This window comes from Dermacentor albipictus, chromosome 10 (assembly GCF_038994185.2).
Source record: "Dermacentor albipictus isolate Rhodes 1998 colony chromosome 10, USDA_Dalb.pri_finalv2, whole genome shotgun sequence".
NCBI lineage: Eukaryota > Metazoa > Arthropoda > Arachnida > Ixodida > Ixodidae > Dermacentor > Dermacentor albipictus.
Window position 1 is genome coordinate 81,406,778 of NC_091830.1, and position 27,003 is coordinate 81,433,780.

The 27,003-nt window shown below is 47.7% G+C and overlaps 1 long non-coding RNA gene across 1 annotated transcript; it reads left to right on the forward strand.

The window, feature by feature from the left end:
• The first annotated feature begins 4,826 nt into the window (after window positions 1–4,826).
• Window positions 4,827–26,214, forward strand: LOC139050946 (uncharacterized). Its single transcript, XR_011509159.1, has 2 exons — window positions 4,827–5,337; window positions 23,598–26,214. It is a non-coding gene; the product is annotated as an uncharacterized lncRNA (long non-coding RNA).
• The last annotated feature ends 789 nt before the right edge of the window (window positions 26,215–27,003 follow it).

Genomic DNA, 27,003 nt, shown 5'->3' on the forward strand with positions numbered 1-27,003 from the left:
AAACTTAGGAACAAATTAAGGACTGCGCAGAGAGAGGTAACGAAGAATGCTAGGCATAACTTTAAGAGACAAAAAGAGAGCGGTTTGGATCAGAGAACAAACGGGTATAGACGACATTCTAATTGACATGATGAGAGAAAAAAAATGGCGCTGGGCAGGTCATGTAATGCATAGAGTAGATAACCGTTGTATCATTAGGGTGACAGAATGGGTACCAAGAGAAGGGAAGAGCAATAGAGGACGACAGAAGACTAGGTGGTGCGACGAAATTTGGAAATTTGCGGGGGCTAGTTGGAATCGGCTGGCGCAGGACAGGGATAATTGGAGATCGCGGAGAGAGGCCTTCGTCCTGCAGTGGGCATAAAATAGGTTGATGATGATTATTATTATTTCTGCATTTAACAGACGAAGCCTTGGGGCAGAAAAGGGGTGCTCTATGGGAGACGGGTACCGGTGCTCTCTTCTTCCTCGAGGTGTAGCTATAGAGGACTACGGTGGCTGTGGAGCCGCTATAGATATCTTTCAGTATTTTTATACACGGCTCGTCTACACCCTGATTCCGTAATGCCTGCATGACTGCGTAGGTTTCGACTGAATCAAACGCTTTCTCGTAATCAATGAAAACTAGGGTTGGTTATATTCCTCACATTTCCCTATCACCTGATTGATAGTGTGGATATGGTCTATTGTTGAATAGCCTTTATGAAATCCTGCCTGGTCCTTTGGTTGACAGAAGTCTGTGTTCGTGATTCTATTTGCGATTACCTTAGTAAATATTTTGTAGGCAACGGACATTAAGCTGATCGGTCTATAATTTTTCAAGTCATTGGCGTCCCCTTTCTTAGGGAATAAGATCATGTTGGCGTTCTTCCAAGTTCTTGTATAGAAGCTAAAAAAAAAAAACGTTTCCAGCACTTCGTGTTTTCTTACGATAGCACGATTAGCCATACTGCTTTGCTTGTGATTCACAGAATGGTATTCGAAGCATACATCATAGCTGAAATCAGCGGCAGCGATATCCACAAACACGCATTTTTCTTCCCTGCATACGCGCACTCTTCCCTGCGTACGGACGACGACGCGCGCTGGAGAACCGTTCTACCGACTGCAGTGCTATTTTTTTGTGTCATGATGCGGAGAAGTGGAGAACTATGCTCGGTTTTCGAAACTGTGCTCGGAGAACTGTGCTCGAGATTTGCGCGCACTGGCTAATTTTTCTCCGGTCATCCCAATTGCATAGAAAGAGCGTAATTGCGTATGTGGGCATGGCGCGCTCCTCTTCCGTGCCGCTTGCAACCAAAACATCGGGCAGGCTTTCGGGCGCTCCGGTACTGTTGCCGCGGCTTGGATGAGGCGAGAGAAGAAATGTTTTTGCGCTGCTTTATGATATTTTACTGATTTGGAAGTGACAGCTAGCAGAAGCTTTATGCCGCATAGCAGACATGAGTAAGGTAATGCAATACTAACACAGACAAAAATGTATATCCTTACAATGATCTAATTTCGGGAAACTGAGCAGTTGCTGTGGATTGCTTAATAAATTAGGCTAAAACAAATGCATCTGGAAGATCCAGGTGCTGCTTCTCCCCCTTGCTGTACGTGAAAATGCTCCGCTCGAGGCGAAGAAAGAGCCCATATTCGCATGCTGCAATATTGCGCGGCCTGTCTTCTACCGCGGCCATAGAATAAAGAGCCAGCCGCGGCCTCCACTGCCGTCTTAAAACGATATAGTACGGCTGCCTTAGGGGCATTATAGTATGGATGGATGGATGGAGGTTATGAGCGTCCCCTTTGGAACGGGGCGGTGGGTTGCGCCACCAAGCTCTTGCTACTATACTGCCTAATATCCTGCCTAGGTTAAAGAATGAAAAAAGAAAAAAAAAGCACTATGAACTACCACGCCCAACTTTTCTGATCCCCTGTTGCGAACTGTGCTTTTGTACGTCTCCGTCTTTTGTCGTTTCCCTACTTTTCTTCCACCAATCCTCCAGTCGCCTCTTACTAATGTCTATTGCGGACATGTTTGCTTTACCACTGCTCCCTCTGAACCCAAGGGCTTCAAGGAGGCCAGTGGTGCCTAAATCGACCGCTGGGTAGACGTCTTCACATTCTAATAAAACATGCTCCGTAGTTTCCCTAGCTTTACCACAGCAAGCACATGCTTCTTCTTCCTTCTTATATCTCGCTTTATAGGTGCGTGTTCTAAGGCATCCCGATCTCGCTTCGAAAAGTAATGAGCTTCCCTTTGAGTTATCATAAATGGTTTCTCTCCTGATTTCGTTTTTTCCTCTTAAGTAGTTACTCATGGCAGGTTTCTTTTCCATTGCCGCCACCCATGAGATTAATTCAGCCTCTCTGACTTTCCGCTTGACCTTCTTTGTTGCTGTGTTGTCCACCCTACAGGCCGCATACTTGCTGGTAAGCTTCCTAGTTCTTTTCCTCCACTGTGAATGTTTTTCCTGTACAGATACCTGAACACTCTCCCAGCCCATTTACTTTCTTCCATATTCCTCAGCCGTTCTTCATACTCAATTTTACTGCGAGCTTCCCTCACTTAAAAACTAATCCAGCCCATATCACCCTTCACAGCTTCATTTGTAGTCTTCCCGTGAGCGCCCAATGCGAGGCGACCCACTGACCTTTGGTTCCCGTCGAGTCCTGATTGTACCCCAGATTTATAGCAAGCATTTCCAAAAGTAAGTCCTGGAAGTAAGTCCAAAAAGTAAGTAAGTCGAAGAGTAAGTAGGCCTCTGCTAACAGCGCCCCCTCAAGGTGGCCGGGCACGCGCGCCGCAGTTTACTTTTTACAGCGATTAAGGGCTAGTTCCCCAAGCAAGCGGTCGCGTTTCGGCGACTTCAGACAAACACATACCCACACCCAAAATACATTACCAAAATCACAGGGGGCAGGGAAAGCGACAAATGTAGGCTCTGTTCAGAAACAGGAACACTCACACACATAATGTGGGAATGCACCTCGCTCCCGTTCTCTCATCCCGCCGTCAGCAGCGAGACTGACTGGACAGCCTGGCTCAGCTCCGGGGACTTCGACCGACAACTTGAACTGATGGATTGGGCGGAAAAGGCCAAACAGGCCCAGGGCCTTACTTGAGCCCTAACCCTAAGCCACGTCCCTCTTTACCCTTCCCCCTTTCAATAAAGTTTATCACCACCACCACCGCCAGGATCGTGTCTATGTGCAGACACAAAACTATCATCATCATCAGGATTGGCTCCAGCGTCGTCGTCCTCTTCCACAGCTGGCTTGTTGGCGCCCCTTGACGCTACCGCGCGAATGCGCTCGTGCCAGTGCTCGTTCGTCGTCGTCATTACTGAAATAATTAAGAAACGCCATATACCCTGAAAGATATCCCAGTGCAGACTGCCTGTGGATTAAGGGCAACATTGGACCATGTGTTGTGGGAGTGTGAAGCCATCGGCTCCTCCTTCAGCGAGGATAGGTGGGCTGCGCTCTTGGGCAGCCCCGAACTCAGCGACCAAACCCTGGCCGTCCAGAGTGCCCGCGATCGGGCCGTCAAGCTCGGCTTGCCGGTCCCTACGTGGGACTAGCCGAGTGGCGCCGCGGAGTCTTCCCTGCGTCTTCTCTGGACCGAAATAAAGTTATTTCACTCACTCACTCACTCACTCACTCACTCACTCACTCACTCACTCACTCACTCACTCACTCACTCACTCACTCACTCACTCACTCACTCACTCACTCACTCACTCACTCACTCACTCACTCACTCACAAAGACAACAAATTTAATAGCGAAGCTATTAAGGTATAGTAACCCCAGGATCATGCCCATGTGTAGACACAAAACTCCCATCCGTAGACCGATCCCGAAAATAGTTTGATGCCGGGCCGACCCGTGGTGGAGGTGAGGCAGGCGTTAAGTACTCCCCCATACGTGGGCCGATCCCGAAGATAGTGCAATACCGGGCGGACCCGCGGTGTAGGTGAAGCAGGCGTTAAGCACTCTCCATACGTGGGCCGATCCCGAAGATAGTTTGATGCCGGGCCGACCCGCGGCGGAGGTGAAGCAGGCGATAAGCACTCCTCATACGTGGGCCGATCCCAAAGATAGTGCGATGCTTGGGCAACCCGCGGCGGAGTTCGCCATTAAGGGGCTCACACTCACAGCTTCGCTAGTCATCCTTCTTCAAAGAGTGGAAGGCACTAAGTTTTTTGTTGAGGAGCGTGACAGTTGGGACGGCCAGATCAAAATCAGCCGGCGCGCGAATCTCGAAGGCCTTGTGTCAGCATTATTTATTTATTGTCAAATTTCACTTCTGTTGGCAGGAAAGTTTCATGAGTAAAACGTGCTCAGTAGTAAAATGAACTGTACCTCGGACTTCTTAAGAGTGATATTCTCAGACTCCATATACTTTTCTATGTCTCTTGTGCACCTCATCGCTTCCGCCGCTGAAAAGACTCTTCAAGGACAGCAGACGCTCAGGAGGTATCAAGTATGACGCCATTTTAAAAAGTTCCCATGACGACAGCTTTACTTCTGTGATTGGCTGGCGGAGTAACAACCCCGCGCGGTTCGTGTGCCTTGGTTTCCAACTACTGTTCAGCGCTCCACCTGGGACCGCTCACGAACGCGAAAAGCTTCGAAAGACGCTATAGTATCAGAAAAGACATCGCTGCAAAATCTCAGTTTACATCACGATGCTCCAAATGCTTGTGGATGACAAACTCAAATCTCAAAGGCCACGTATTTGCATGCTGGACCTGGCGGGTGAAGGAACAAAAGAGAACAGATAGGCAGAGTGATAGAGTGCAACATATGTATATAATACTTTATTAGGACAAGGAGGCTATATTATTATTCGTCTCTGGTCTGCTTCTAATGGAACGACCTTGGGAACAATAAACATTATCATCATCAGCATTAGCCGCAGCAACGCGGAAGGCGTCTGTGCTTATCAGGGAGAAGAAAAACGAATTGCGCGAGGTTTATGCGTCTACAGGTGGTTTATGATTTGAAGTTTGAAGTTTCCGCAAAACAATTGGAACGACCTTGACGGATGCGCCGTGCCTCATGGCTTTTCAAGCCCAGCGGTTAGCTGTTTTCGGGTTTTCACAGGAACTGGACTGGAGACCTTTGTTCTTCGCCGAGCCCATTCCGGCGCACAGAATATGCGACGGGTGTGGTTTGCTGCCCAGACTGATCGCCTTTCTGCCGTGTCGTCATGTGCTGTGCAGTACCTGCTACGAGCAGTGCGTGGTCGGCGACGAACACTCCTGCCCACTCGACGGTAACGCTTTTCTTGATGAAGACGTTCAGTGGGGAGATTTCCCTTTGGAGAATTTGCTCAAGCGGAAGGTAAGAAGCAAGTTCAATTTAATGAAGAGCTGCAGTAAACAAACTGGACTCGCGAGTTTAGGAATACCAATCCTTTATTACTACCAAAACGGTATCATTCACAAGGCAAAAATGAAACTAACGTCGCCTATTCAAGACAGTTACTCCCGGAACTATATTCCACTGCGTAAGGATATTGCCTTTGTACATCTCCGTACGTTGTGCTGGTGGCACGGTGTACATTAAAAGAGGTGCGTGAACGGCGCCCGTCTCAGCATTGGGGGGGGGGGGGGGGGGGGGGGCGAGGAATTACAGAGTCGCCATCTGTCGGAAGCGCCTCCCTTGCGTAGTATGAGGGATCACGCGGCGCGCTCCTCGTAGGTTTCGCTTACGGCGCTCAATGAAAACACCACGCGGCAGCCCTCCTGAACATTTATGTAGGTACTCTGAAAACGAGGGTAGTTTTTGATTGTCTATATAATAAGCTTGGGCAAACTGAAAGCACAGAATCGTTTACAGACGCCGTCTCTATACGAATACGTACAGTGAACGCCTCGGCGCGCGATCGCCGCGATGGAGTCTCCCGAACCGGCTTCTTGCGTGAAAGGTAGGCGAACGCTGAGAGTAAACTATGTGAAATATAATGAAAAAGGGTAGACAGTTGGGCGAGTTGGTACGGTAACATGATCTTAGACTGTTGCGCGAAGTGACACAGACTCTTGACTCGTCCTGTCTGCGTCCAGTCCGTGTCTGTGTCACTTCGCGCTACAGTCCAAGATCATATGTGAAATATGTTATCATAGTGGGTTGTCTGTATAACCAAATGATGCATAACAGAATGAAGCCTCAATGCAGCGATCGCAAGGGCTCACAGCATCCGACTGCGCATCTGCATGCATGTCTGCGCCCAATGTTTTGTTTTCGCTGTGAGCACGTTTTCGCACCGTGCCATGAGCTTTAATTAGGCCGCAGCATATGAGCATTGACAGTACACAAGCAACCATTGGTGTGTGGACGCTGTCAGAACTGTTCAAGAAGAATTTCTTTATTGAGACTTCGATGCCTAGCTATGGCGACTGTGATGTGCCGTCGCGCCGATTCAATCTTTTTTGTCTTCTAAATTCTTGGACATTTCAATATTATTTCTCAAGTTGCGTCACACTGTATGTTTATTGGTCTTCTGAGCATGCGATTTCCTTCTGTTTCTTTTTCGTAATCCACTGCATTAATTCATAACACAAACATGACCATATGCCATGCCTTTTTTTCATGTGCATCTTACCGCTCCCTTTCCCTTCCAGTGAACTTGCCAGTATCTAGCATCAACAAGTTCATTGACCAAACAGTCATGACATTAGCTGGGCAGCGGGCGCGGGCGAGCGTCTCAGTGCGCATTTTCTGCTACTCACCAAACGTTGCAGTCCTGGTGCCATAGCAGAAAACTTCCTCACCTCTGTGCTTGCTGCATACCCGAGTTGCAGCCAATGGCTGTCTGCCGGTTCTAAGTTTCACCAGCCAAGCTTCACGTAGCTCCTTGTCCTGCGGCTACGTGTGGATAAGCCTTACATCAGGCTCCATTGCGTACATCCGGCACTGCGGCACCAAACAGTAGCCTACCATGCAGCATGCTTCCAAAGGCAGCCACTACATATGATAGTACTTTCAACTGTTGTCAAGCAGACACCCAAGGTGGTAAAACCTCGCCACTTAATCAGAACCGCAGTGCAGCTGGGACTTTAAACTTTTGTTTTCAGCTCGCTTCGGCGCCTCCGGAGCAGCCGATGCTGCCGCTGCGTTCATGTGATCCCTCATGCCACGTCACGCTGACGGTGGCGCCAACTTTTCCACTGGTGGAGCTTGCCCCCAATACCAGTTTTGTGTGCGCTTCAAGCAGTTTCCATAAGATGGCGCACCCGTGTTGGGGCAGGTATCAGATAAGATATCTGCCCTGTGCTCGATTTAGGCATCTCTCGCTTCCTTGAAGCCCTTGGGTTCAGCAAGAGCAGGGAGAAAGTAAACATTTTTGCAGTAGAGATTAGTAAGCGGCGATTGGAATATTGGTTGAAGTTGGTGAAACGATAAATGGAGGGGTACAAAAACCAAGTTCACAACAGGGGTTCAGAAGGTTTGGTTACGGGAATTCATTGTGGATTTTTTTCTTTTGTTTTTTTTCTTTAACATAGGTAGGACATTAGGCAATATAATAAGAGCTTGGTGGTAGAACCCACCATCCCGTTCCAAACAAGACTCTCATAGCATCTATCCATTCATCTATCCAGAAATCGGGAAAGAAACAATTTATAATAACTCAAAGGGAAGCTCTTTACTTTTTGAAGTGAGATCAGCATGCCTTAGAATATGCACTTATAAAGCGAGATACAAGGAAGACGAAGCATGTGCTTGCTGCGACTAAGCTAGGGAAACGATGGAGCATGTTTTATTAGAGTGTGAATATATCTACCCAGTGAAATCAAGGGTTCGACGGAAGCCCGTCTGGTTGGGATGAAGCATGAAGCAGTAAAACGATGGACACCGACCAAAAGAAGTACTAAAAAGGATTAAATCTAAAATACGTTTCGGCTTCCCTACAGAAGCCTTGTTCACAATGGCCCATTGTGAACAAGGCTTCTGTAGGGAAGCCGAAACATATTTTAGATTTAATCCTTTTTAGTACTTCTTTTGGTCGGTGTCCATCGTTTTACTGCTTCATATCTACCCAGTGGTCAATTTAGGCCCCTCTGGCCTCCTTGAAGCCCTCGGGTTCAGCGAGAGCATGGGGAAGTAAACATGTCCGCAGTAAAGATTAGTAAGAGGCCATTGGAATATTGGTGGAAGTTGGTGAAACGATAAACAACAGGGGTACAGAAACAAAGTTCACAATAGGGGTTCAAAAAGTTTGCTTATGGGAATTCATAGTTTTTTTCTTTTCTTTCTTTTCTTCTTTAACATAGGTAGGACATTAGGTAATATAATAAAAGCTTGGTGGTGCAACTTACCATGCTGTTCCAAAGAGGGCTCTCACAGCATCCATCCATTAGGGAGCCTACATACATGGCCCGCCCGTATGTAGGCTCTTTAGGGGCCATTGGCGAACAAGTACAGTGTAAGATGAAAGAGTGAGTGCGGAGCGGGAGATGGAAGACGCGAGCCCCAAATGGCAGAGACCAATGAGTGTGGCCCCTTCAGTGACGCATGTGGGAAACTGATGTCATGTGTGCCTGCCCGACTGCTCGTTTTGTACTATCGTCTGTTCACGTCAGCTCTCGCTCGCACTTGTTTCATTTGGTCTTGTTCACGCTTGTTTCGATTGTCGTGGTGAGAAAGAAACAAGTGAACAGGTTCACAAAGTGATTCATACCACAAGAAACTGCAAAAGCAACATGTGTACCAGCACAAAGCACAGAAGTACTCGCAACTGTGTGCGACAAACACGAATGATGATGTGATGTCAATGTGGCTTCACACTTTAGAAGGAGCTGGTGGCACCGAACATATTGCGCCGCCCCTTTGAGGATGGCTGATATAAACTACCTCCTGAAAGCACTAAATGATGAGGGACCTGGAGTGAGACTCTCCACAATAACAGCACACTACTAAGAGGTGTACACAAAAATGTCATGCTTGGCATTCATTGACGATATTGTGCTTCTGGCTGAGTCGGCAGGAGACCTGCAGGACCTCCTAGATATCTTCTCCCGAGTTGCAGCTGAGGACTGCCTTAAGTTCAACGCAGAAAAATCGCAATGGATGAGTCTAAACAAAAAATCTGAAGGATTGCCACTCAAGAAGGAAATTCTATAACAAAGACAGCACCTTATAAGTATCTTGGAATTTAAATATCAGACAAAAAACTACCTCGGAAAACAAGCTGATTCGATAATAGAAGAACCGAACCGTCTAAAAGGTCGAGTATGGCACCTATTTCGACACTCGTACAATTCTTATTCAATTGGTCGCACACTGTGGAAAACACTCGCAGTCTCAGCAACAACACACGCAACTGATGCACTGACATACTCAACACAGACAATAAAATGCCCAAACTGGCACCAGAACGAACTTGGACGATGGCTGCTGGGGGGAGCATCTTCACAGCCAATGCTGCAATAACAGGCGAAATGGGCTGGTCACCGTTTGCAATTCAAGAAGCAAGGTCAAGATTACAATACATGGGTAGGTTGAAATTTATGCCTGCAGCCAATTACAGCCGCTGAATATACTTACACACGCAGTATAAGGGCATAAAGACCCTTTGGATGCAACGACTCTCCTCTACCGAAACAAAATTCAGCCTAAAGCCAAAGCTCCAGGAAACCAAAAGTGAAAGCGAATGGAGTAAAGTGAACGAATCGATAACACAGACAAGCTCAGACATCTGGTGCACAGCGACCACAAAGAAAAACAGTCTATCGTGCTGTGCGATACATAAACTGGAACCTGTCAGTAAACCACACTACAGGGGGGCAGACCGAGCGCACTATTCTTCCAAGCTCGCAGAGGATTTTTGGCCACTCAACGACGACGACGTGAACTGTTCGACTTGGACCCTTCGTGCCGTTCGTGCGGTGCCCCCGAAGAAACAGTTGCCCATGTGTTGTAGGTCTGCCTATGCCTGCATGATAAATCCCGAACACCGCCAAGTTTGACTGAACTATTGGGCCTATTCGGTCAAATTTGATTGTCGAGCCACTGTAAGTACAACTGTGTATGTCATATATCAGTTTTTTGCCCTTCTGATGTTTCATAAAGCACGTAACGCTACAGCGCCAACCTAACACATTTAACAAACCAAGGTAAAGAAAGGTCAAAATAAGTTCTTTCAACGTTTATGATGCCGTCACTTTCTCTTCAGGGCTTCGACACCACACCGTGACACAAACATCGTGTCAGCCGCTGGTACAGCGCACTATCGCCACTTTGAGCCACAGAACAAAGGCAGAGAGCTTTGCGTTGCACTGTCCCACTGTGGGTTACAGCAATTGTGCTTGAAGCAAAACCAAAACTGCCAAAAAAGACCTGTAGACTAGCTCGCTAGTCAACAGAGTACCGATCCATACCCTGTACTTCCCATCATTCCCATGATGGTTGGGCGATCGCAGCGCCAGATTTCCCTCTAGTTATAGTTATATGAAACTCTATGGTGGTCACTTTTGAGAGCACTCACTTGGCTGTTCGTGCCAAAACATCAGCCATGTCCACACACTGTTCAAGCTACGTGGAAGCTAGATCGTGTCGTAGCATCAAGCAAGCACATGGATGCTTCGAATTTACATTGTTGCAAATTTACATTGTTGTCCGGTATACATTTGTGTGCCCGTAAAGAAATCCCAAACATACCAAAAGGCCAATGTTATAACCAAGGTGCAGTAGATCTACCTTTACTATGCTGTCATTGCCAGTGGAAATGTGTTTGATGCCATCGTTATGATAATTTATTGGCACCCTCTTTGAAAAGGGGTGGTGCAAATTGTCACACAGCCTGCTTGAGTTAATCAGGTATGCCATGCGTGCTTTCATTCTAGCACTCTTGTATACATCTTAATATTTTTTTCTCTTCCTCAAAACTTCTATATCGACCTTGTGCTGCTGCATATGCCTGTAATGCCTGTATATGCCATCTCTTCCCTATAGCGGCTCTTTTACCACCTCGGTCTTCGCTTGCTTATTTCTGCTCCTGACTGGTTGATGCTTCCGTTCACTTTACATACAAGTTGTTCTGGATCGTGTACATCACCTACGGGTTTCACTGAGTGAATACCTCTGCATTCGGTTAGGATGGGCTGAGTTGTCTGCAGACTTTTGCTGCAGCAGAGATATGCCTGATCATGTTGCAAATATTTGCTCCGGTATGTCTTGACCTTAGGTAACCAGCTCGATCCTCCATTAGCAGGGCACTCCCCCTCGTGTTACAGTACAAATTTTTCTAATTTCTGTTTTGTTATTTTTGTAAATCTCCATGGTCTTTTCGTCTCCATTGTTTGCATACAATGTGCTGTGCAGGTTTCCCTCATGACGACTCCTGGTTGTCTGTTTACACTTTCATTTACCCTGTACTTGTTTGCTATTTTTCTTGACCTCTTCCTCCATTCCGTGTCCACGCTTTTCAGGTACAGATACTTGTGCACTTTATCCACTAATTTATTTTCAACCATGTTTCTGAGTCTTTCTTCAAAACTATGCTCTGCAATAGAGCCTGAACCCATGTCACACTGCGCTGCCACATTTTTGGGCTTACCATGGTCTCCCAAATGCAACTGGGCTAGCAGTTTTTGGTTAACTTCCAACCCCGACATATCCTCTTCTATCTACAGAATGTCATTTGCAAATATTAGCGCTGGCACCATTACTCTTTTTCAGATTCCGCCCACCATCTTATATACGGGGTGTCTACCAACCGGATAAACCGGAAATTATCAGGGAACTTGAATAGTCGGGGAAAACTCAGGGAATTTGTGCTTCTATCAGGGAATGTTAGCTGTAACTTTATTGAAAGAGAACGAAAGTCGTGTTAATTCTGGCTCCAGTAACAGGAATCACAACGAATCGTCATTGACGCGTATCATCGGCACGAGGTATTGGCAGAGTAGTTAACGACCGATTTTCCAGATGCCCGATAATTTGCATGGCTTTGCGGCACCACCACGTACTTCATATAGTCAATGTATATTGCCCTGACTGCAGGTTTGAAACGGCATTAATCGAAGCCACCACCACGCCATTTTGATTATCTTGCCGCCTCAAACTGGCACTATAGTCGGATACAACTTTAGAAAAAAGGGGGCGTTTACTCCTCTGAGGCGGAGGCACACGAGCATCCACCAATGGGCGTGCACTCTGGACCTACGTCATGTGCCGGACGGCCGGTGACCCCGCCGTTGGAGAAGATGGCCGCCCGGGCTTCGAACTGGGCCAAGTTGCGTTAGCTGTACGTGTCAACGCCTCGTCACAGTGAATTCCCAAACTGTTTGTGATTGTCTGTCATGCCGGAAATATTACTGCGAGCTTACAATGCGCCATTTGTGCCGTGTGCATTCTAAGCCGTGATCCGGCGAAAAAACATTGCAGCGAGCATCGCTGGCGCTGCGCTACGCTTCGCCTGAAAACAGGATCCCACGGCAACCGCTGCAAACACATATCCTACCTGTTTGTTCCACGTCTTTTTTATTTCGCTCCCGAGTGAAGTTACGCCGAGAAAAGTTTGCCAAAGTTTGGTGCCTACTGTCAGCGGCGGGTGTGTTCGTGTACTGTGTCACTGCATTTCTCGTCGGACGGGGTGAAGTGATGGAGCAAAACCATTCTCAGGAGAAATGAGAAAAGCATACGTGCATGAAACAAACCTATGAGTGTCTCAACAAAAAATATTTGCAAAAGAAGCCTTCAATGCAAAGATTTGTCACCGTTAACTTATCGTGAACGATCCTTGTCAGCAGTGAGATAGCCAAGTGCCTAACGGCGGTGTTCGAGGGTTGTGCTCACCGCGCGTGCTCCAGTGCTCACCACCAGTGCTCACCGCGCGTGCAAGCTGTAGGATGCGTGCTGTGGCACTTTTACGCATAAGTTGTGTTACCAGCGTTCGATATGGTTTCCCACAACATAGCTTCGCGCTACTTTTCGATTCTTATGATATGTTGCAATTAAAAATTCCCAAGACAGTGTTAAGAGAACGGTTAAAAAAAAAACATACGAGAAGGTAGGCACAGCAGCTTGTAAACCTGCTCCTCTAATACCTCTACCCGCGTCTGTTTGTAAATGTGTGTATGTTTTCTTGCGTTTGTCAATTTCTTTTATTTCCTGCATTTCTTTATATTTGAGTTTTTCTTAGTTATCGCGTTTTTGTCTGAATACGTGCTTGCTTCCATGCGTGTTTGCGCTTACTCTCATTTCTGTCCTTTTATTTTATATTAGCATTTGTTCTTGCTAGTTTTCTTTCAGCTAAGTCTTTACTCCAGTAAAACTCTTGATTGGGCTAATTGGTTCATGCTTGAATTAGTAAAGGCAAGGCACAGAAGACCAGGCCTCAAGAAGAACACACACGACAAGACAGGAGGCGCCGGTCCTGTCGTTTGTGTTCTTCTTGAGTCCTGGTCTTCTGCGCCTTGCCTTTACCAATTCAAAGTCTTTACACATTTTCATTAACCAATCTCATTCAAAGCACTATCTCCTGTACACTGCATGGCTGGCCTCTACCATCTCATTAAAACCTTTCTCACTGGTCTACCTCGTCTTCTCAATCTGCCTACTTGCTGCGTTTTCTGTCCTTGCTTCATGTGTTGTTGCTGCAATGTGATTAACCAACTTGCTCAAAACAAATTTTGATCGCCTATGAAAACAGAAAGGCTTAAAGATACACTTTATTAAAAGCGTCATGTGGGTTGCACAGTAATTTGCCTCTTACTTCTGTTCATGTTTATGCATCAGTGCAGGTAGCAGCTCGCCAGAAATGCACATGAAAGGCTGCATGTGCATTGCATTTTTCATGCATTCAGTCTTAGTAAACAGACGGTTTCGCTGCCCATCACATATGATGGTGAAAATTTTCAACACGAGTAACATTGTGCAGTTGGGTGTCATTTCCTGTCTGACGCTTTTGTCGTTGCAAAGCCATTTTTCAGTGAATGGAGCCCAGAAAAGCAGTGGACTGAGAGCTTTTGCAACTTTCACCATTTATTACTTCACAACTGTCGTTGTCTGAACCTGGCCATCGATCGCTATGCGATGGCTTGTGAATTAAATAATTGCCTCAATAAACACATTCAACTTCACTCGGCATTTTTTAGTACAAACAATGCTAGCAGAGCTACTCAGGGTGAATAATTGTGCTTACATTGGTGTTACTTGCCCGGTCAGACAAACAAATACAACATTGGCTGCGGCATGACTGCGCTTTGATGTACAGACTGCTAATGGTGCCTTTCAAGGGTGCCCTCGACTACTGCTATTAATAGCTACCCGAGTGAGTATTTTGGGCCTCACTAAGCTAATGATGTTTGATAATTGTTCTCTTATTCACATTGCCTGCCTGGGCCAGACAGCCAAAATAAACAATGCCACCACATGCATGTGTTTTTGCATGCAAGCTGCCAACAGTGGCTGTAATTTTCGCGTTGATTGCTGCCATTTCACCAACAGTGGCGACGGCTTGACTGCACTTTGACGTGCAGACTGGTAATGGTGCCTTTCAAGGGTGCCCTCGACTACTGCTATTAATAGCTACCCAACTGAGTGTTTTGGGCCTAACTAAGCTAATGACGTTTGATAATTGTTCTCTTATTCGCATTACTTGCCTGTGCCAGGTAACCAAAATAAACAATCGATGCCACCACCTGAATTGTGTGTTTGCATGCAAGCTGCCAACAGTGGCTGTCATTTTCGCGTTGACTACTGCTGTTTCACCTACAATGGCTACGACATGGCTGCGCTTTGAAGTGCAGATGCTAAAGGTGCCTTACAAGCGTGCCCCGATGACTTATATCATCACAGGGCCCATCATGCTCGTAGGTGGCTGACCAATAGAGTATTTTGGGCCTTCTGACATTGGCATTATTCATCTTAACGGGCTGGAAAAAACAGTAGGGGCAGCACAACTGCACGCAAAGCACAATGTGCTTTGCCGTGCAGGCTGCCAAGAGTGGCTGTCAATTTTATGTTGACTGCTGCTTTTTCGTGTGAAGCTGGACAATGGCTGCCCGAATAAGCATTTTGGGCCCCACATAGTTATTCAGGGTTGATAACTGTATTTGAATTCAGATTTTCCAGCATTTCAGCATGTTTCCATGCCAATACTTATATTAAGCACGATCTGTGCAGGACGTTGCTTTTTCAGAATTAGGCTCCCATTAAAAGTAATATGTCACCAAATGAACTGCTTATTTATTTGAGAGGTCATGGGAGAATGCTTGGCTGCTGTGCTGCTTGGGTGCTGTGCTTGACGTTCAGTATGCCGCTTCAGTGATGGGAGATCCATTGTTGCGTGTGCCGAGGTATGTGTGGCCGGCAGAAGGTCTGGACCCCACTTCGCGCAAAGACAGAGACGATGAGTGCTTTCTCAGCGAAGAATTCTTTATGCCATGTTTACATGTTGTCGTCGTTATCAGGAGAGAGATCAACAGAGCAGCTGCAAGCTGCTTAAATAACACCCCTCAGTCCCCAGATTCCCCAGACAGTCCCTAAGGACAAAACAAGGTCGAGAGAGAGAGGTTCCGGGCAGCCTCCGTGGTCGTAACGCCGCTCTCGGTGGCAGGCGCTTCCTCGAACCGCGCTGCGGCGTCGGGTCGATCTGACGGTCGGTCGGAATGGTGCGCCGGGGAAGTTCTACGGCCCGCATAAGACAAAGGGAACCAACTGCAAGGCACGGGGTCGAAACACAGCCCCCCTTTGGAAACCATCCCAAACACAGCGGGAGTCGTTCGAGGTGCGGGCGCCGCCGGACAAAGGAGGAAGTGTTGCATTGCTGCCGGAACGGGGAGGGGCCAAATAGCAGTCCGTGATCCGGTGGCCGCTTCCGCCGTGGACGCCGTGCAGCCGCGAGGAAACCCGAGCCGTGCACGTAGTCGTGTGCCCGAAGCAGGCACCATGCGGGGATGAATGCTGCCTCCACGGTCGACCCACCATAGCACTGGCCTTCCTTTAGGCAAATCCCAGGGCACAAACGTAACACCATATACGCTTCGCGAACTCGTTAGTGATCTTCTCGACCGTCGGTATCTCGTTGCGGCGAAAGAGATCGTGCACACGACCTCGGCGCTCACAACGTGTCATACTTCGTGCTGCGTCTTCTTTTCTCCGCATGTCGTGGTCGGACTAAACTGTCGCGAGGACGTCGATAGTTTGCAACCCGAAATATGCGAAGCTTTCACCTCCCTTTTCACCTTGAACACTGTGCTTTCGCTGACAACGAGCGTCTTGAGTTTGTAATGGTTGCGATAAGTGCATTGTTTTATATAAGTACTTTTTCAATAGCAACTGATTCATTTGAAGCTCGGAACATGAGTAGTAAATGTGCCATGTACGTGTAAACAAGCGCAAAAGCCATGCAGAGCTGCTCTTTCTACTTTTGTTACTTGCAATGAAGCTCTAAAGAGCAGACGACGGGCAGCGTTGTGGAAGGCAGGGGGTTATTTTTCTGTCGCGATCCGGCATGTGCTGTAGCACATGGGAGCTCAATTAAACCAGTCATCAACATACAAAAGTCTTTATTTATACCGAGAATTGCGCGTTTCAGAAGCACGATTTTTTTAGCGTGATTATTATAGTCGCGGAGGCAATCGGACGTCGCGCTTCGGTCGTCTGGGCGGGGCCTCCCCTTTTTTCTAAAGTTGTATCTGACGTGTACTAGAATGGGCGTCTTGCGCTGGAGTTTGAGGTATAGTAGCGGCGCCTGGTGGCGGCGCGGGAAACGACATCTGGGTCGTACCAGCTTGGGTCGTATTGAACCCTGGCTGTGGCGAAGCACGTTCCCAGGCCGAGTTTTGCGTCGATTCGCACTTTTTTCTGCCCTGTTGCGAGTGCGAAAAGGCTCGTCACTTCTCACAGACCACGCCGACCACGCTGCGAGCTCGCCGCAGCCTATAGTTTAACGGAAACGGACTCTCCGTGTGCCGTAATGCTAGGAGCAGAAGGAATCGGTGACGCCGATCCGGAGAGACCTAGTCCAGCCTCGAAAAGGCGTCACCGTCATTACTTCTGCGTCGTGGGCTGCAATGAACAACAAGGCCTGAATCCCAACATCAGATTCTGCCGTTTTCCTTCAAGGCCTCACGAAGTGGAGCGTCGGGCGCGCTGCATAGCTGCAGTTCGTCGCGCTGAGTAAGCGAAACTTCGCGCCCTGCTGACTGCTTCACCTGTCTTGAAGCTTGCTTGATTATCTGCGTTCTAATGTTCGGGCTTGTGCACCTACAGTCCCGACAGCAGACCGACATAGCAGCAGGCATGGCTGGTAATTCACGATACGAGACCCGGCCACAACGACAATCAACAATTCGACCGATGCGAAGTGGTGAAGTGACCAGGTTTGTGCAAATGAGCACAAATGGTCGGGCTCATTCGATGACAATTCACTACTCCACTACGAGCAGCACAGGTTAAGAGAGTTAAATGCGCTCATCCTTGATCTCAAGCCAGCACGTTGAGGCAGCGCAGCAAGGCAGTATTGACTGCAGCACATCGATGTTCGAGCGCTGTCATTAAAACCTACATCAAGCGAGCAGCGCCCGAGCTCGCGCTGCAGCGCGATTCGCACGTACGTGCGAGCTCATATGCATTGCATCAGTTATTACCAGTTACTAAAAGGGACAGATGGCCGCTACTACAACGCAAGTATAACTACTTGTTTAGCGGCATGCAGTCAACAAAGTTTGCAGGAGGCCCGCCGTTTCGCGGCATGTCGAAAGACCGCTGCCGTCGCGGCGCGCACGATCGTGCGCTCGAGCAGTTCGTACATCGCGGCGCGTACCGTCGTGTGCTCGAGCAGTTCCGTACACATGATGCCTGCTTATCGCTGCTGTGGATTCATTTCTAGCAAGCATTTCCTTGCGTTTGTGCGCCTCAATCTAGCAGCTAGCGTGGAAACCTTACCTGAAGTTCCACTTCGTACGCGACTCGCTTCACTTGCGATTGACACGGTGCTAAAACTTCGCCGCCTAATTCTTGAACGGCGTACACGTATTCGGCATTGCATAATTTCTTGCCTTTACGCAGCGTGCCACCCCTGAAAAAATCTTCGGCGCCCCATATTCGCTGCAGGCCGTGAAACAACACAACCGAAAGTGGCGGGTCCTTATTGTAAACGTGCTTTCCGAAGCAGATGACCGAGCTTGGTACGACCCATTTTAGCACAGATGGCGCTTTTTAGCACCTTTTTTAGCACCTTTTTAGCACCGGATTGGTGGAAGAAAAGTAGGGAAACGACAAAGGACGGAGACGTACAAAAGCACAGTTCGCAATAGGGTATCAGAAAATTTGGACGTGGTAGTTCATAGTGTGTTTTTTTTTTCTCATGGGTTAACCTAGGTAGGATATTAGGCAGCATAGTAGCAAGAGCTTGGTGGCGCAAGCCACCGCCCCGTTCCAAAGGGGACGCTCATAACATCCATCCATACATCCATCCTTCCATCCTTCGCAGCGCCCCCTGGGCAATGCAAGAGCCCCATAGGGGAGTAGGTCCAGCTGAAGCCACGGCAAGCGGCGAGAGTAAAGCGAAAAACGTTGAAATTTGCGGTGGCGCTGCAGTCGCCTTCTTCTGACGTTCCGGCCAATCCGGTGCCTCGGCGGCCCGCCGGAACCATGCCTACCGACGCCTACCGGTGGCGCGAGCTGTCTGCTCGACGCGCCGCCGTCTACTGAACACAACCTCATGCTTGTGTTTGTTTGGTAAATTTTTGTTTCTAGTATGTGCGGAAAAAAAGAATATAATAAAATTACTGCTTTGCCATAAATGGAGATTCCTCGCTTCCGTTAAACGATGCTGTCTGCACAATGTTTACGCTCGCAGACGGCCCTCGCATATGTCTGTATAGTTTGTCTCGTAACTCGGCGACTTGGCAGAGTGTTCGAAGACTGAGCGGATGAGGACACCTCGGCGAAAGAACTACTGTTGTGTAGTGGGGTGCATAACCGTATACAGTAGATTGAAAGGTCAGGCCAAGCTCTCGCTCTTCGGTGACCCTAATGATGAAAAAAGGCGACACGGTGCGGGAACTCAATCCTCACCGCACCGATCGGCCCTTTGGAAGTCACTGACTCCATTTGTGAGCTGCACTTTGATGCAAAGTACATACTGAGGCATTATGTGCATATCATCGAATGACAGAAAGTATATACACAGCGTGGAAAGCCTGTGCTTCGGTCTGATGCGGTACCCACAATCTTTTGCGGTATTTTCCGTAGTATCTCTACGAGAAGCCTACACCCGAGCAGCCCACGCGAAAGAGAACGGCCTCATATGCAACAGACGAAGGCCGGTCATGAAAGAGAATGCTCCCGCTCTCAATTGAACCGTCATTCAGATTGGAGGCATGTGACAATGGAAACTTGCGCAAGCTCGAAGACAGAGACAACCGATTACATGCTTTCTAATTCAAGCAAATATAAACAATGTTTGCTTTATTCACCCAGGGGATCTGGAAAACTACATCTCAGGCGTATGACGCATAAAAATAAGGAAGAAAACGGCTATTCCATAAATATCTTCAAAACACACAATTACAATAAAAATGTGCTGCACGTAACGAATAATGTGACCCACATCTCCCTAAATGTCAAATTGCTATCGTTATTAGTGCATCGGGGAAATTTTATTAGCATTCAATATATCGCCTTGAGAAAGCAAGAAAACAAAGGTTTACCAATATTTATTTAACTCCTAATTATGCCACACAGTTCATTTATTCCTGTACCTCATCCCATTACTGCACATGATCCCCATTTCTTCTGAATATGCTCTCTGCATTTCGTTATCTCATGACACAGTGAAACACGCACATAAGGTTTAAAAAGGAAAGCAAACGCGATCCATCTGACTGCGTGGCTGCGGCTAATACAGGCACGGTCATCCTTGAACGCAACTACAACGCTGCGCTCGACCACGGCCGTGCTTCTGTGCCTCCGCCGCGCGCGGGGGCGTGGCGTCCAGAAGGCGACGGTGGCGCCATCTGGATTTTCAATAAAAAATGCCTTTGCGCGGAGCCCTCGTTGGACCCCCCCCCCCCCCCACTTTTCCATTCTAGTACACTCTACCGGCACTTTCGCACGCAGATCCGCTGGCAGCCGTAGCCACCACCGCGGCAACGTTAGGCCTAGCTGCATTTACGTCCGCTAATAAGCTTCATGTCGTGCGGTGCCGTGTTTTTCATTGAAAAAATTCGCCGCTGTCAGCAATGGCACCGACTCCGCCCCTTTGTAAATTCTCGCGATTGGCTTCGAAGCTCGCAGAGCACAGCGCGTTGCGTAATGCAAGTCTTCGAAAGTTATCTTCGCCTCAGTACAGCATTGTTACGCGGGGAAGCATAACAAGCGTTGGAAGGGGCAATTGTCACGTTGCACAATATGTATTCCATAATTATACACGCGTGCAACCCAGTCTCCTGTCACAGTACGAGCACCGATATGCCTGTGGCAATTTTAGCCCTTAAGGGAAGTTAAAGACATGCACTAATTTTTGTTCGAACTGCCCGATTTTTCGGGTGTTCTTGCGACTCCTAGGGAGTCCGAAAAATCGGGCGTTGACTATACAACTGACCAAACGGATGCTTCAAATGATCCATGGGGTGAACGAGTGGCAGAAGGAGGATGAAAACAGAAGGGACCGACGCACTGAGGAATTAACGGGAAAGGAGCATGCCGCCGCCTCTTTGAAGGAGCTCGAGCTCAAAAAACAAAGTGCTGGCTGACGCCGACATGCAGGTGTCCCTCATTCAAACAAACATAAACTCTTTAAAGCAGTGAAACCCAACGCTGAGATGTGTGTGGGCTGAGAGCATTTCAGAACAGTTGAGGTTGACTTCCCACCTGCTGAGAGAGAATCATAGTTGTGACAAAGTTCAGGCCTCATACCGATGAGCTTGCTATCACTTGGTAGAAATAGCTCATATTTAAAATATTTACTTATGTATGCATCTTCTTTTCATTCGTATTTTAAGATGTTCGACTCAATTTGGAATGGGCTTTACCATTTTTTTCGCTGTGCATTTTACTAACACCTTCCTTCTGCTTTCTTTTTAAACAAAATAGACATTAGTCCTTACTATTCAAACTAGGTTAAGTAATTTTTTTGTTTCAACATGCTTACTAGAGAGTGACAGCATCGGGCAACATCGTGTAAGCCTGTCTTGACATAAAGCGATGTTCTGGCTCATTCAGGGAATTTTGCAAAGGTGCTCATTGAAAACCTGGAAAACTGGGGGAATTTGGAAATCTTAACTCGGTAGACACCCTGTATATATATATATATATATATATATATATATATATATATATATATATATATATATATATATATATATATATATATATATATCGTAGCCTCAACGTTTTTTATGTTTAGTATTGCTTCATTGTGCTTCCCCTTAATATTTAGATGCGGTAATCGGGGCGGGCCTTTCAATCAGTTTTTTTTTTCATTTATGTGTACGCCGAGGTATTTATACTGCTTGCAATGGATATGACTTGCTATTCAATTGATACCACGTCATTACTTGTCACCCGATTTCTCCGTGCTAAACTTAAAGGGCCCCTCAACAGGTCTGGCCATTTTGAGCTGACAAGCACAGTGCGCACAATGCGCACTAAAGATCGTGTCTGCTAAGTATTACATCGCTGCGTGACACGGAAAGAGCTCTAATTTCAAACCGAATGCCATTTGCTGTTCTCCTCACGGGAGCTGCACTCCAAGCCATGGAAATGCTGAAATATACGTACCAGTGCGGCCTGGGAAATTTGATCTTGGGCGCGTTTTATATATGCATAAAACCAACGGTACTAGCGTGAATATTGTACCCATATTTTTTGACGAGTACAAGAATCCGCGTGCGGAACGATTCTGGGAGAAATTGAATCTTGTTTTAACGGTGGAGCGACCATGGCGGCACTTGCCAGCTCCGAGGGCTCGGAGCTGGCAAGTGTGTGGGCATAGCGGCCATCCTGGCCTCCATGATACAGGTGCCTCTCTGATTGGAAGTCAAGCCTACTAGGCTATATTGTATTTGTGTTTTAACAAAGCCGTTAAACCTGCAGGACAAACAATAAGAAAAAAGCATAGAAATTTTTTTAATACCTTGTGGCACCCAAAACTTGCCCGTTAAAAAAGTCCAGAAGTAGTCATTAGTGCTTTCAGCTTCCGGTCGCCATTTTGTTTTTGCATGCGTTTCAGGTGTGACACGTTGCTATAGATGTTTATGTGTTCAGCCCGAGCATGCTGCCCTGCAGAAGCAACGTCAGCGGCGTATCTTCAAGTGCTTACAACGCTGCTTAAGCTGTGGTGTTAACCCTGCGATGCTACCGGCCGAAGTGGCTGAACATTTTCACATTACGTCGGAGGATGAGACCTTTGGTGACTTTCAAGTGAAGTGCAATAAATGTGTTTCCTGTGCGTAGTATGCACTTTGGTTGAAATTTTCGTCAGCTAAAACTTGCAGCTCGTAAAAATTTTGTTCATGCAAATTTAGCGCCCTGAAAGGTGGGGCGAGGACGACATTTCGCGGTAAGTAATTACGTTTGGTAATGCCGGCCGAGCTAAAGTCGCAAAAGGCAGGAAGCGTGTGCGTCTTATACAAAGGTGCGAATTATACACCGGAAAATTCGGTACGTGCTTGGGTGGAGCAATGTCCGAAATTCATAGACACGGGAACCGACCTTATGATGAGTTTTTTTTTTTAATGCACCAAATCCAGAAACCGAAACTATGTCATGCACTAGTGTAATGACAAAAACTAGGCAGCTTCTAGTAAAAGCACCACAATGAAATAAGTCAAATAACGCAAACGAATCATGTGCGCAGATCGCATTTCAAATAAAGAAAGCCAAGTACTGCTGATGCAGTACCGATGCAGTACTGTGTTGCTTGTTTCGTTACTGCCCTCACTTGTGCTCAAGAAAAGGATCCTGTAAGACAATATAAAGAAGGCTGCTTATGCTTTCAGAAAGGCCAACCTGTGCTCTAGCTGTATTTATTGTCGTATTGTTGATGAAGCTTAGGAGCGTCTTTAATTTCCAAAGTTCTGATGGCTTTTTTAACGAAATCACAATGACCCGTTTTTTTAAAAGTCGTTTTCGGACAAAAACCATATGAAATACAGTGTTTAAATTTGAAAAGAAGAGAAGAAATGTAGCGACAGGACGCGCGCGTCCTGTCCACTTTTACTTTTGTTGTCCATGTCTTTATTGCACAGTAATCCCCTTACAAGATGAATTTACGTCCGAAATTGGTCAGATTTACTGATTTTATTTTTAATCATGTAAAATCGCTCTAAGTGCACATGTAAAACATGTCATAATGTCTTGCATAGCATTCCATTTTTCTCCGGCAAGAAATATCCGTCCTTTCCTCAAATTCTGTTTAGGTGGATTTGACTCAAACTGCAATAGAAAAACGCATATTTAAGAAATTCTAACCGCATTTACCGAAACACTTTATCGTACTTCACGCGTTCCCTCCTCCCTCCCCCTAATTGAATTTCGACAAAGAATTATTAGAAACCATTTAGGTGTTTCGTGCCTGGAAATGGAGGCACAATGCTTAACTGGCGAATCGCGTGAAGTTTTCTTACAGTGCGATTTTATTCTTGCAGGTTCACTGCTGGAATAAAGAATACGGCTGCGAGAGTGTGATGACCGCTTCGGAGATCTGCAGGCACTTTCACCAGGACTGTGACCACCATTCCATCGGTTGTCCTCGCTGTGCAGCAGTTGTCCGTTGTTGCAATGTGCGGGCACATCTGCAAAGCAACTGCAGGGACTACGTTGCTTCTAGCAGCACCGGACTGGAGACGACGAGATACAGAGAGCAGCAAACAGTTTTGTTGGCTTTGAAGGCAACCATCGAAGAGAGGGTGGGCGAAATGAAGGAGAGGCTTGACAGTTTGTCTTGTGAAAGTAGAGCTCAAAATGATAGAACCAGCGAGCTGCACCACTGTATAAACACATTGAAGGAAATGTTGTCACTGCCACCAGAGAGTGCCACAAGCCAAGACGCTGCTCCTCAAACTACAGGTGACGGGTCCGCCATTCAAGGGCACGATAATAATTTGGTCGCAGAAGCTCCCATGCCCTTCAACAGAAGCCAACTTGTGCAAGAAATGAGAGCTTTAAACCTATCATTGAACAGAACCGTGAGAGTGGAAACTCAGAAGACGTCAGAAATGTTGCAGAAGAATGAGCGTGTCATGAACAATCATCATGCACAATTGAGAGAGCAGTTATCATCGGATAGAGACATCCTTCAGGGTATTACCAGCAGCGTAGACCGACTGAACGAAACTTTTGGAAAAGAACTCGAACTAGCCACTAAGAGAATCACTGAACACATGACCGCAAACGATATTCGCGTGGCTGCCGTGAAACAGTGCGATAGGGAAGCAACAGACCAACAATTGAAAGTTCTTGCATTCAGCACTAAAAGTGTAAAGCGGTATACATTTTTCGCCAAGGGAGTCAAGGCACGGAAACGATCAGCACTGGCACTAGGCGGTAATACTTGCTGTGCAGACCGGATATACCTCTCCGGCTACTGCTTGTCGCCAGCTGTTCATTTTCAAAAAAGCGGGGACTCGGTGCAGCTGTACACTGCCATTCAGATCCACAAGGGAGTAATGGACGAATTCCTGCCATGGCCTCTCTGTAAAGCCGTACGGCTGACTCTCAGGAATGAATCGACAAGTCTAAAGCGTGAGCTCGTGAATAAAGTTTACTATAATCTGGAAAATTTTGATCGACCTGGCACGTCAAGTAACCGACCAGTGTACCTTCCAGATTCTTCGTTTCTCCTGGAAGATCTCGAACAGGACGGCTACGTGGCGAACGATAGACTGCACGTTACATGGGAACTTTTGTCCCCAAGGTTTTCAAGTTAATGCCAGCTGGCACCTTTTCATCATACCTCACTTGGTCCAATGCAAGACGGCAGCAAATATTCAACATACCGTATTTACACGATTGTAAGTCGACCCCCCCCCCCATATCGCGTGTGACAGGAAAAAAAAAATTGGCTGTGGCTTAGGTAAGGTTAAGCCCAGGATGCGAAGCATACTAGCCTTTATTTTAGTTGTTGAACCACTGTTTAGCCTGGTGAACTGCTGTTGCTTGGCTATATTTGGTTCGGCTAGACGAAGAAACAACTCATGCATTACTGCTTCGCCTTCAAGAGTGGAACGCGACAGCGTTCCCGTCGACCCGCCAAGGGGTGGAAGACAATGGGCTACAGGGCAGCGACTACGCGCCCCGCATTGGACGCGGTGAGCGTCGAGCAAAGCAGCGTTCGGCGCGGCAACGAAATGTGCGCCTGAGCAAGAGATGCACGCCTTAGAAACAGCTCGTTTCTAAGGCAACACCGCATTCACTAGAGGCGCTTTTGTACCGCTTTGAAGCATCGTACTCGTGGCTCAGTGGTAGCGTCTCCGTCCCACACTCCGGAGACCCTGGTTCGATTCCCACCCAGCCCGTCTTGCAAGAGTTGAGCCAAAGCCACTTCTCCTCTGTCGTGACGTCACGGTGTCACGTGGTTTCATGGCGACACCGCCGCGCCTGAGGAGCTGGGTTGAGCTCTCGTAATATGCTTCGCATAAAAGAAAGCATACCCGAGGGCGCATTCGATAACGAAAATTTATTGGTAGCTGGCATGGTCACTGGACTACTCATCTTCACTTGTGCCATTGTCCACACTAGTTCTGCCATCGTGATCGCTGTTACGGTCCCACAGTGCGTCGTCGTCCAGCGCAATACCACACTTGGCAAACGACTGCACCACAACATATTGTGGAACAGCAGCCCACGCTGAATGCACCCAACTACACGCAGCCGCCAGGGAGGGTCCTTTGACAGGTCCGGTTGGCGTAAGTTCGCGCTCTTCTGCAACCACCCACCCGTACTCACGGTGGATGTCCTTAAAAGGCGAAGATCCGGGCTTGTTTCATGACCATGTCGCACATCACTGGCAGGGACCGATCACACATTTCAGCGACGTAAGCCGCAAGCTTGGCCTATAGCTCCGGAAAGTGTCCCGACTTTGGCCCGTGGGAAATTCTTCGCTTGCCGTCACAAGTGAAAATTTTGCTTCGCTGCAGTCGCCATTCTCGCACCACCCGTTCAGAAACATCGAACTTTCGGCCCGCTGCGCAGTGATTTGTTTCTTCGGTCTAAAGGACGGCAGCCCTGTTGAACGCTGCTGTGAATGAACACTATGTTTAGTTGGCCTGGAGCACTCATGGCGACTGAGGAAGCATGGAAGTAGCACGTAACCGACAGTCAAGTCGAACACGTCTAATGCCTTCTGCGGCTGGTCGTTTCTGATCGCGCTCTCGCGAGCGGCGTTGTCTTCGGCCGGTTGAAAGAGGGTGCGCACCCTGCGTTCGGCTGGTGCTTCTCGATTTCCCTCCTCCATCTTCGAGCGCTCTGAGACGCTTCGAGCCCTGTCGTCGGAGCAGTCGTCGAGATTGAAACGTCATCGCAGCGCCGCGTCGCTGCTGTTGGCGACGGCCCACCGTAACCTAGGCAACCTCGGCCACTGCATACTGGCGTCTCGACAAACTCTCGTCCCGCCAGCGAGTCTGCCGGTTTTCCCGGCAGCGCCGGGAGCGTTGGATAGACGAAACATCGGGCATTGGTAGTAGTCACGTGGCTTCGCATCTGCCATTTCCTCTTCCGAGAGCCAGTCGCACGTTCGGCTTGTGCGCTTGTCCTCTGCCTTTGAGCTCGGGGAACGCCGGATCTGCCTGACTCTGCTTCGGGGGATGGAGGCGGCCAGTCGAAGATACCATAAGAGCTACAGGGAAAAAGAAACACGGTAGCGGTGTCTGCTCTTCCATGAACTATCATACTCTTTAAAAGGGTGATCACCCTTTTAAAATCGAACGCTTCACGTGTCGCACACTAACTTATGCCAGATCATTCATACCGCGCACCATAACCGAGTGAAATAGCTTGCCATCACACATCGCAACCGTCACCGACATAAATGAATTCCAGAAACTTCTAATCCTT